A 7,952-nucleotide genomic window follows, 5' to 3' on the forward strand; every position below is an offset into this window, starting at 1 on the left:
TGGTTCATCCCACAGCGCCAGTTCTGCTTACCAAAAATGGCCCACTTGGCACTCTGATTCGTGTCTCTCGCGGCTTCAATAATATTAAATAAATATATATAGTTCGAGCAAGCCGGAGATCTCACCCATTTAAAGTTTGAGAATAGGTTGAGGTCGTTTCGACCCCAATGCCTCTAATCATTCGCTTTACCGGATGAAACTCGTACGCTACGAGCGCCAGCTATCCTGAGGGAAACTTCGGAGGGAACCAGCTACTAGATGGTTCGATTAGTCTTTCGCCCCTATACCCAGTTCCGACGATCGATTTGCACGTCAGAATCGCTACGGACCTCCATCAGGGTTTCCCCTGACTTCGTCCTGACCAGGCATAGTTCACCATCTTTCGGGTCCCAGCGTGTACGCTCTTGGTGCGCCTCTTCTCGCGATGAGAACGAGACGCCCCGGGAGTGCGAGGCGACCGCTTTAAAGGCGAATCGCCCATCCTCCCTCGGTTCGCGCGAGACGAACCTTTACTTTCATTACGCCTTTAGGTTTAGCGAATCCCAATGACTCGCGCACATGCTAGACTCCTTGGTCCGTGTTTCAAGACGGGTCCTGAAAGTACCCAAAGCTATAGCGTCGCAGATCGGTCACGCTTTTTTACGAGCGAGGGTCGGTTCGAGAACTTCGAGGCCAACAGTCACCGGAGGTCGGTACCGGCACCGGGTCCGATAGCCGACTAGTATCCGGAGCGCTTGCCGCGAGTCGAACGCTTTTAAAGCGACCCGTGACCTTTCTCGTACCGTCGAGCGAGTCGGTCAGGATACCGCGGGTCCGCGCGATTCGAGAAAACCGCGCGGGCTCCGCCGCGGACCTTAGACCGACGCCCGACGGATCGCGACGTCCTACCAGGAGAAAAGTGCACGCGTTCGATGCCGGGTCGAAAAACGTAAGGCGCGGAAAAGGTAACGGGTAACCGTCCTCCCCGTCGCGCGAACGTCTCGCGCCGACTCCGAAACGCGAATGAATTTCTCCCTTCGACCTTTCGGGTTTCTCAGGTTTACCCCTAAACGGTTTCACGTACTATTGAACTCTCTCTTCAAAGTGCTTTTCAACTTTCCCTCACGGTACTTGTTCGCTATCGGTCTCGTGGTCATATTTAGCCTTAGATGGAGTTTACCACCCGCTTAGGGCTGCACTCTCAAGCAACCCGACTCTGAGGAGATCCCTCCCGCGATCGACGGCGGTCGCTACGGGCCTGGCACCCTCTATGGGCTGTGGCCCCGTTCAAGAAGGACTTGGACGCGCCGGACGATCTCGGGATAACGGAACCTCCCTAACACCACATTTCCCGGCGCCCGGTATCGGCCGCGGGATTCGGTGCTGGGCTCTTCCCTGTTCGCTCGCAGCTACTGAGGGAATCCTAATTAGTTTCTTTTCCTCCGCTTATTAATATGCTTAAATTCGGCGGGTAGTCTCACCTGCTCTGAGGTCGATCGATAAAATCATTATATATATATATATATATATATATATATAAATATATATATAAAACGTAGACGTGAATTTCGAAACGGTTCAGCGTTTATATTTAAAACCGCTATATCCACCACTCGTTACGCGGCCGCAAACGATCAGACGTCGGACACCTTTTCTTCTTATCGAGAAAATAACGGACACGACGATCGTCAATTTTGCGCGGACCTGCGACATACGCGGGCGGTTTTAATTACGCTCGTCTCTCGCGCTTTTAAGCGAGCGCGACGCGACGAACCGGTGCGTCGAAAATCGACGTCGTTCGCAAACTCGGTCGCGTTCCTTAGAACGCGGCCGGAGTTTCGCTTTCGCGTTTTAAAACGTCGCGAGACCGGGTAGGAGAGAGATCGCGCGCTAAGCGCGAACGTGCTGTTGCTCCTCACTCCTTCCCGCGCTACACGTCCAACTCGCTCCGACGTTTCTCGCGCCTCGCGGGCGAAAAAACCGAGCAGTCTTTAAATTGGATACGACCCTCAGCCAGGAGTGGTCCGGGAACAGAATCCGAGGACCGCAATGTGCGTTCGAAATGTCGATGTTCATGTGTCCTGCAGTTCACAAGTTGACGCGCAATTAGCTGCGTTCTTCATCGACCCACGAGCCAAGTGATCCACCGTTTAGGGTAATCTTTTTTCGATCGGTTTAACGCTTTTCGTCTCCGAAAAAGAGTCGTCGGCGTTGTTATCGACACATACATTTTTTTTACGGAAGGCGAGGTATATACCTTTCGACGTAAAAAAAAAAAAAAAGTTCGATTTCGGGCCGGTCTATCCGACGGAACACTTCGCCGCGCGCCCTTTGTTCTTTATTATTCAGACGGTAGGCGCGCGCGCGTTCGCGTTCGGACGACCCGCGCCGGTTTAAAGTTTATATACACACCTCCTCGCGGGTCGCGGGTGGGTGTAAGTACTTTTCGGTGCTCCGGGCGAATATCGTTTGACACCTTGTCGACGGCGAGCGCGAAACTAGGTTTCGCGCTTCGAGTTCCGTCTAGGTACCCGGAATTTTGTCGGCGCTCCTCCTACTCCTACTCCTCTCTCCCCTTTTTTACGGTGGTCGAGTGGTCGTCGTAGTCGTCGAATTTAATCGCGGCCGACTTAAAGATCGACGCGAGATATTTTCGACCGAGCGTCAGCGACAAAAATTCGTTCGACTAAATAAAGACAAACTGTGTAATTTTTATTATCACTTTAATGATCCTTCCGCAGGTTCACCTACGGAAACCTTGTTACGACTTTTACTTCCTCTAAATGATCAAGTTTGGTCAACTTCCCGGACACATCGACGACGCCGAAACGCCATCGGCGTATCGGTCCGAAGACCTCACTAAATCATTCAATCGGTAGTAGCGACGGGCGGTGTGTACAAAGGGCAGGGACGTAATCAACGCGAGCTTATGACTCGCGCTTACTGGGAATTCCTCGTTCATGGGGAACAATTGCAAGCCCCAATCCCTAGCACGAAGGAGGTTCAGCGGGTTACCCGGGCCTCTCGGCCAGGGAGGACACGCTGATTCCTTCAGTGTAGCGCGCGTGCGGCCCAGAACATCTAAGGGCATCACAGACCTGTTATTGCTCAATCTCGTGCGGCTAGAAGCCGCCTGTCCCTCTAAGAAGAATTGTTTGTACGCAGACAGTAAAAACCGCGCGCGACAACGGGGCGAACCCCGAGCCGGCCGGCCTTTGAGATGTCTAAATACGCCTAGTTAGCAGGCTAGAGTCTCGTTCGTTATCGGAATTAACCAGACAAATCGCTCCACCAACTAAGAACGGCCATGCACCACCACCCACCGAATCAAGAAAGAGCTCTCAATCTGTCAATCCTTCCGGTGTCCGGGCCTGGTGAGGTTTCCCGTGTTGAGTCAAATTAAGCCGCAGGCTCCACTCCTGGTGGTGCCCTTCCGTCAATTCCTTTAAGTTTCAGCTTTGCAACCATACTTCCCCCGGAACCCAAAAGCTTTGGTTTCCCGGAAGCTGCCCGCCGAGTCATCGGAGGAACGTCGGCGGATCGCTAGCTGGCATAGTTTACAGTTAGAACTAGGGCGGTATCTGATCGCCTTCGAACCTCTAACTTTCGTTCTTGATCAATGAAAACGTTTTTGGCAAATGCTTTCGCTTCTGTCCGTCTTGCGACGATCCAAGAATTTCACCTCTAACGTCGCAATACGAATGCCCCCATCCGTTCCTATTAATCATTACCTCGGGGTTCCGAAAACCAACAAAATAGAACCGAGGTCCTATTCCATTATTCCATGCACACAGTATTCAGGCGAAGTTTTAGCCTGCTTTAAGCACTCTAATTTGTTCAAAGTAAACGTGCCGGCCCACCTCGACACTCAATGAAGAGCACCGCGGCAGGATTGAGTTGGACCGCCCGCGTGAACGGGCTAAGTCCACCGGCAGGACGTCTCGCGGCACGCCAGTTAACACCGCGGACGATGAACCGGCGGCGCGAGACACAAATTCGACTACGAGCTTTTTAACCGCAACAACTTTAATATACGCTATTGGAGCTGGAATTACCGCGGCTGCTGGCACCAGACTTGCCCTCCAATTGATCCTCGTTAAAGGGTTTAGAGTGTACTCATTCCGATTACGGGGCCTCGGATGAGTCCCGTATCGTTATTTTTCGTCACTACCTCCCCGTGCCGGGAGTGGGTAATTTGCGCGCCTGCTGCCCTCCTTGGATATGGTAGCCGTTTCTCAGGCTCCCTCTCCGGAATCGAACCCTGATTCCCCGTTACCCGTTACGACCATGGTAGGCGCAGAACCTACCATCGACAGTTGATAAGGCAGACATTTGAAAGATGCGTCGCCGGTGCGAGACCGTGCGATCAGCGTAAAGTTATTCAGAGTCACCAAGTTGAACGATGTCGGGCGCGAACCCGCCACCGATTGGTTTTGATCTAATAAAAGCACTCCTTCCGTCTCCGGTCGGACCTCTGTTTGCATGTATTAGCTCTAGAATTACCACAGTTATCCAAGTAATTGTGGGTACGATCTAAGGAACCATAACTGATTTAATGAGCCTTTCGCGGTTTCACCTTAATTTGGCTTGTACTGAAACATGCATGGCTTAATCTTTGAGACAAGCATATGACTACTGGCAGGATCAACCAGGGAGCTGTTCTACGTGTCGAGCGCGCCGCCGCCGCCGCCGCCACGGATGACGACGATCGGGCGCGGTACGACAACAAACAGTCTCTTTTTTAAAAATAATAATTACGCGCGCGAAACGCGTTTATTTTATTTTTAAATAGAAACAGACGCGACCACTTTGTGTGGCGGTGATAGCGTGCGAGTACGGAAATGAACCGTTCCCGACGCCACACTCGTTATTATTATTATTCGGACGCGATCCGTCCAATTTTTTTTTGTTGGTAATAAATATCGAGACGACGTGAGTGCGCGATCAAACAATCCGACTCGCGCGCGCATAATAAGCTTTAAAATGCGGCGCGCGTCGAACCGATGTGCCTCGGGCAACGAACGTCGATCGACGGAAATTTTCGGACATTCTCTCGATCACTCTTCGCTAGATTGAAAGCGACACGAGATTTCTCGAAAGAAACGTTCCGGATTCGCATATAAACTCGCTCGGTTAGATGAGAGTTATCGCAAATTTTTCGGAAGAAAAATATTATAGGGCGACCGCTTTCGAACCACGAAGTGCCAAATCTTACTTTAAAACACCCGCTAAGTTCGCGATCTAGCTGTATAAGGTGCGGAGCCTTAAAATGTTTTCGAACGCTCGAGCAATCGCTGCTACGAAGACGGGCCGATGGCAAACGAAAAACGGTCTACGTTCCCGTACCGATGAAGGAAACCAATTTTTCTTAAAAAATTGAACCCACGATACGAAAATGTTAAGCGAGCCAATTAATCGCGCCAAACGGTCGACTCGAAGGCGATCTAACGATCGAAAAAGCATTTTGCTCTGCGAAGGGAGAAGTGTCTATACGCACGACGCGGCGGTCGCGCTCGAGACCATCTCACCTATTATAGGTAACGGACCATTCCTTAGTCTTCCGAACGTTTCACGTGAAAACCCGAATATCGGCTGCGGCGGGCAAATAAAGTTCGGAGCGAAACTTTCGCTCGTGGTTACGTTCGATTTGGTTAAAGCGGGCACTTTTTCAAATATTTTTTTTTCTTTACTTACTTTTGTTAACTGACCGCCGGTTCCGGTTCCGACTTAAAAATAAATCGCCGTCCCCGGATTTTGTCGGACGATACTCTCCATCATTTTTAATTTCGGGTGTTTGCATTTTTTTTTCTCGCGATTTAATAAATTCATTATTAAACATTTATAAGTCCGTCTTCTTTAATATTGCGGACCAGCGGGAAGAGAGTTTTGTTTTTTTTTTTTTATTTTATTCATTTTAACATATACTCCCATAAAAGGTTTTTGCCGCTAGCCGCGAGCAGAGAAAAATAAGCAAAACTAACCGAAACAAAGCAAAAATAAGCAAAACTAACCAAAATTAACCGAATATAACCAAAATTAAACAAAACTAACCAAAAGGAACAAAAATAACCACAACTAAGCAAAATTAATCATAACAAACCAAAATTGGCCAAAGTTCGGCAAAACAAACCAAATTATCCAAAACTAAGCAAAATTAAGCAAAAGTAGTCAAAATTAACAAAAACAAGCCAAACTTATCCTGAACAAACCAAAACTAACGATAATTAAGCAAAAATAGGAAACGTTCACAAAAACTAACCGAAACGAACCATAACTAACTAATAGCGGCCGAAACTGGAAATAATAAACCAAAGTAAACAAAACTAAGCAAAATTAAGCAAAAGTAGTCAAAATTAACAAAAACAAGCCAAACTTATCCTAAACAAACCAAAACTAACGATAATTAAGCAAAAATAGGAAACGTTCACAAAAACTAACCGAAATGAACCCTAACTAACTAATAGCGGCCGAAACTGGAAATAATAAACCAAAGTAACCAAAACTAAGCAAAATTAAGCAAAAGTAGTCAAAATTAACAAAAACAAGCCAAAATTATCCTAAACAAACCCAAAACTAACGATAATCCTAACTAACCAATAGCGGCCGAAACTGGAAATAATAAACCAAAGTAACCAAAACTAGCGAAAATTCAGCAAAAGAAACCAAAATTAACCGTGTAACAAACCCAAATCAACCAAACCAAAAAAAAAAACATGCAAAACTTCACCAAAACGAACCACAATTCGCAAAAACTAAACAAACACAAACAAAATTAAGCACACTCAAATAAAAAGTAATCAAAACTACGTTCAACACGAACTGACCTAATTAAATAAAAAAATAGGAAAATTCAATTTTGCTAACCAAAAACGTCAATCGAAATAAACGCGAAACCGGGTTCCTGCCATTTATTTCGACGATAAGCACTTTTATCTAACTATGATTCGAAAAAAAAAAAAATAAGAAAGAAAGATATGAATAAACGAATTGATTAATATATAAAAATTGTGGTTCTGAAAAGAACCGTTTTTGGTGAATTTACACTCTCCAAGTCGACGCTCATTTATTTAGAACTGGTGTATTTTGTGACGGCTTTGGTCCCTTCACTGACGGCGTGCTTGGCCAACTCTCCGGGCAACAACAATCTCACGGCCGTTTGAATCTCTCTGCTAGTAATAGTGGATCGCTTATTATAGTGAGCCAAACGAGAAGCTTCGGCGGCAATCCTTTCGAAAATGTCGTTTACGAACGAATTCATAATGGACATGGCTTTGCTCGAAATGCCAGTATCCGGATGAACTTGCTTCAACACTTTGTAAATGTAAATTGCGTAACTCTCCTTCCTCCTGCGTTTCTTTTTCTTATCACTCTTCGAAATATTTTTTTGAGCCTTGCCGGCTTTTTTCGCCGCTTTACCGCTTACTTTCGGTGGCATTTTCTACAATCGATTAGACGCGCGCAAAGTAACGGACTGACAAGGCCCACACCGGGCCGCAGCTATTTATTTGAGAACCGAGTCGGCCGACAAGCTCCGCCCCCGGGCATCGTTCGCCGAAGCGCTAATCCCATTGGTCCATGCCCATGTCCTATAAATAGCGCGCCCACGGTCTGCGAGAGCGTCATTGTGCTGTTAACGTTCGTGCGTGTACTATTAACGGTAATAACGATGTCGGGACGCGGAAAAGGAGGCAAAGTCAAAGGGAAAGCGAAGTCTCGTTCTAGCAGGGCCGGTTTACAGTTTCCGGTAGGTAGAATTCACCGATTACTTCGGAAAGGAAACTATGCGGAGAGGGTCGGCGCCGGAGCTCCGGTATATTTGGCGGCCGTAATGGAATATTTGGCCGCCGAAGTTTTGGAATTGGCCGGTAACGCGGCGAGGGACAATAAGAAAACCAGAATCATTCCGCGACATTTACAACTGGCGATCCGAAACGACGAGGAATTGAACAAATTATTATCGGGAGTAACGATCG

At 47.6% G+C, this 7,952-nt stretch overlaps 3 non-coding genes across 3 annotated transcripts in view; all 3 read right to left on the reverse strand.

Annotated features, from left to right (window-relative positions):
• LOC132697624 (large subunit ribosomal RNA) overlaps positions 1-1,474 on the reverse strand; it is a 4,070-nt gene extending 2,596 nt beyond the window's left edge. Inside the window, exon 1 of the ribosomal RNA XR_009618257.1 lies at positions 1-1,474. This exon is cut by the window's left edge and continues 2,596 nt beyond it. This is a non-coding gene — a ribosomal RNA (large subunit ribosomal RNA).
• Positions 1,475-1,982: 508 nt separating this feature from the next.
• Positions 1,983-2,137, reverse strand: LOC132697622 (5.8S ribosomal RNA). Its single transcript, XR_009618255.1, has one exon. It is a non-coding gene; the product is annotated as a 5.8S ribosomal RNA (ribosomal RNA).
• A 566-nt stretch (positions 2,138-2,703) lies between these two features.
• Positions 2,704-4,634, reverse strand: LOC132697623 (small subunit ribosomal RNA). Its single transcript, XR_009618256.1, has one exon. It is a non-coding gene; the product is annotated as a small subunit ribosomal RNA (ribosomal RNA).
• Positions 4,635-7,952: the final 3,318 nt, after the last annotated feature.

Source organism: Cylas formicarius, unplaced genomic scaffold (assembly GCF_029955315.1).
Source record: "Cylas formicarius isolate icCylForm1 unplaced genomic scaffold, icCylForm1.1 PGA_scaffold_267__1_contigs__length_15452, whole genome shotgun sequence".
NCBI lineage: Eukaryota > Metazoa > Arthropoda > Insecta > Coleoptera > Brentidae > Cylas > Cylas formicarius.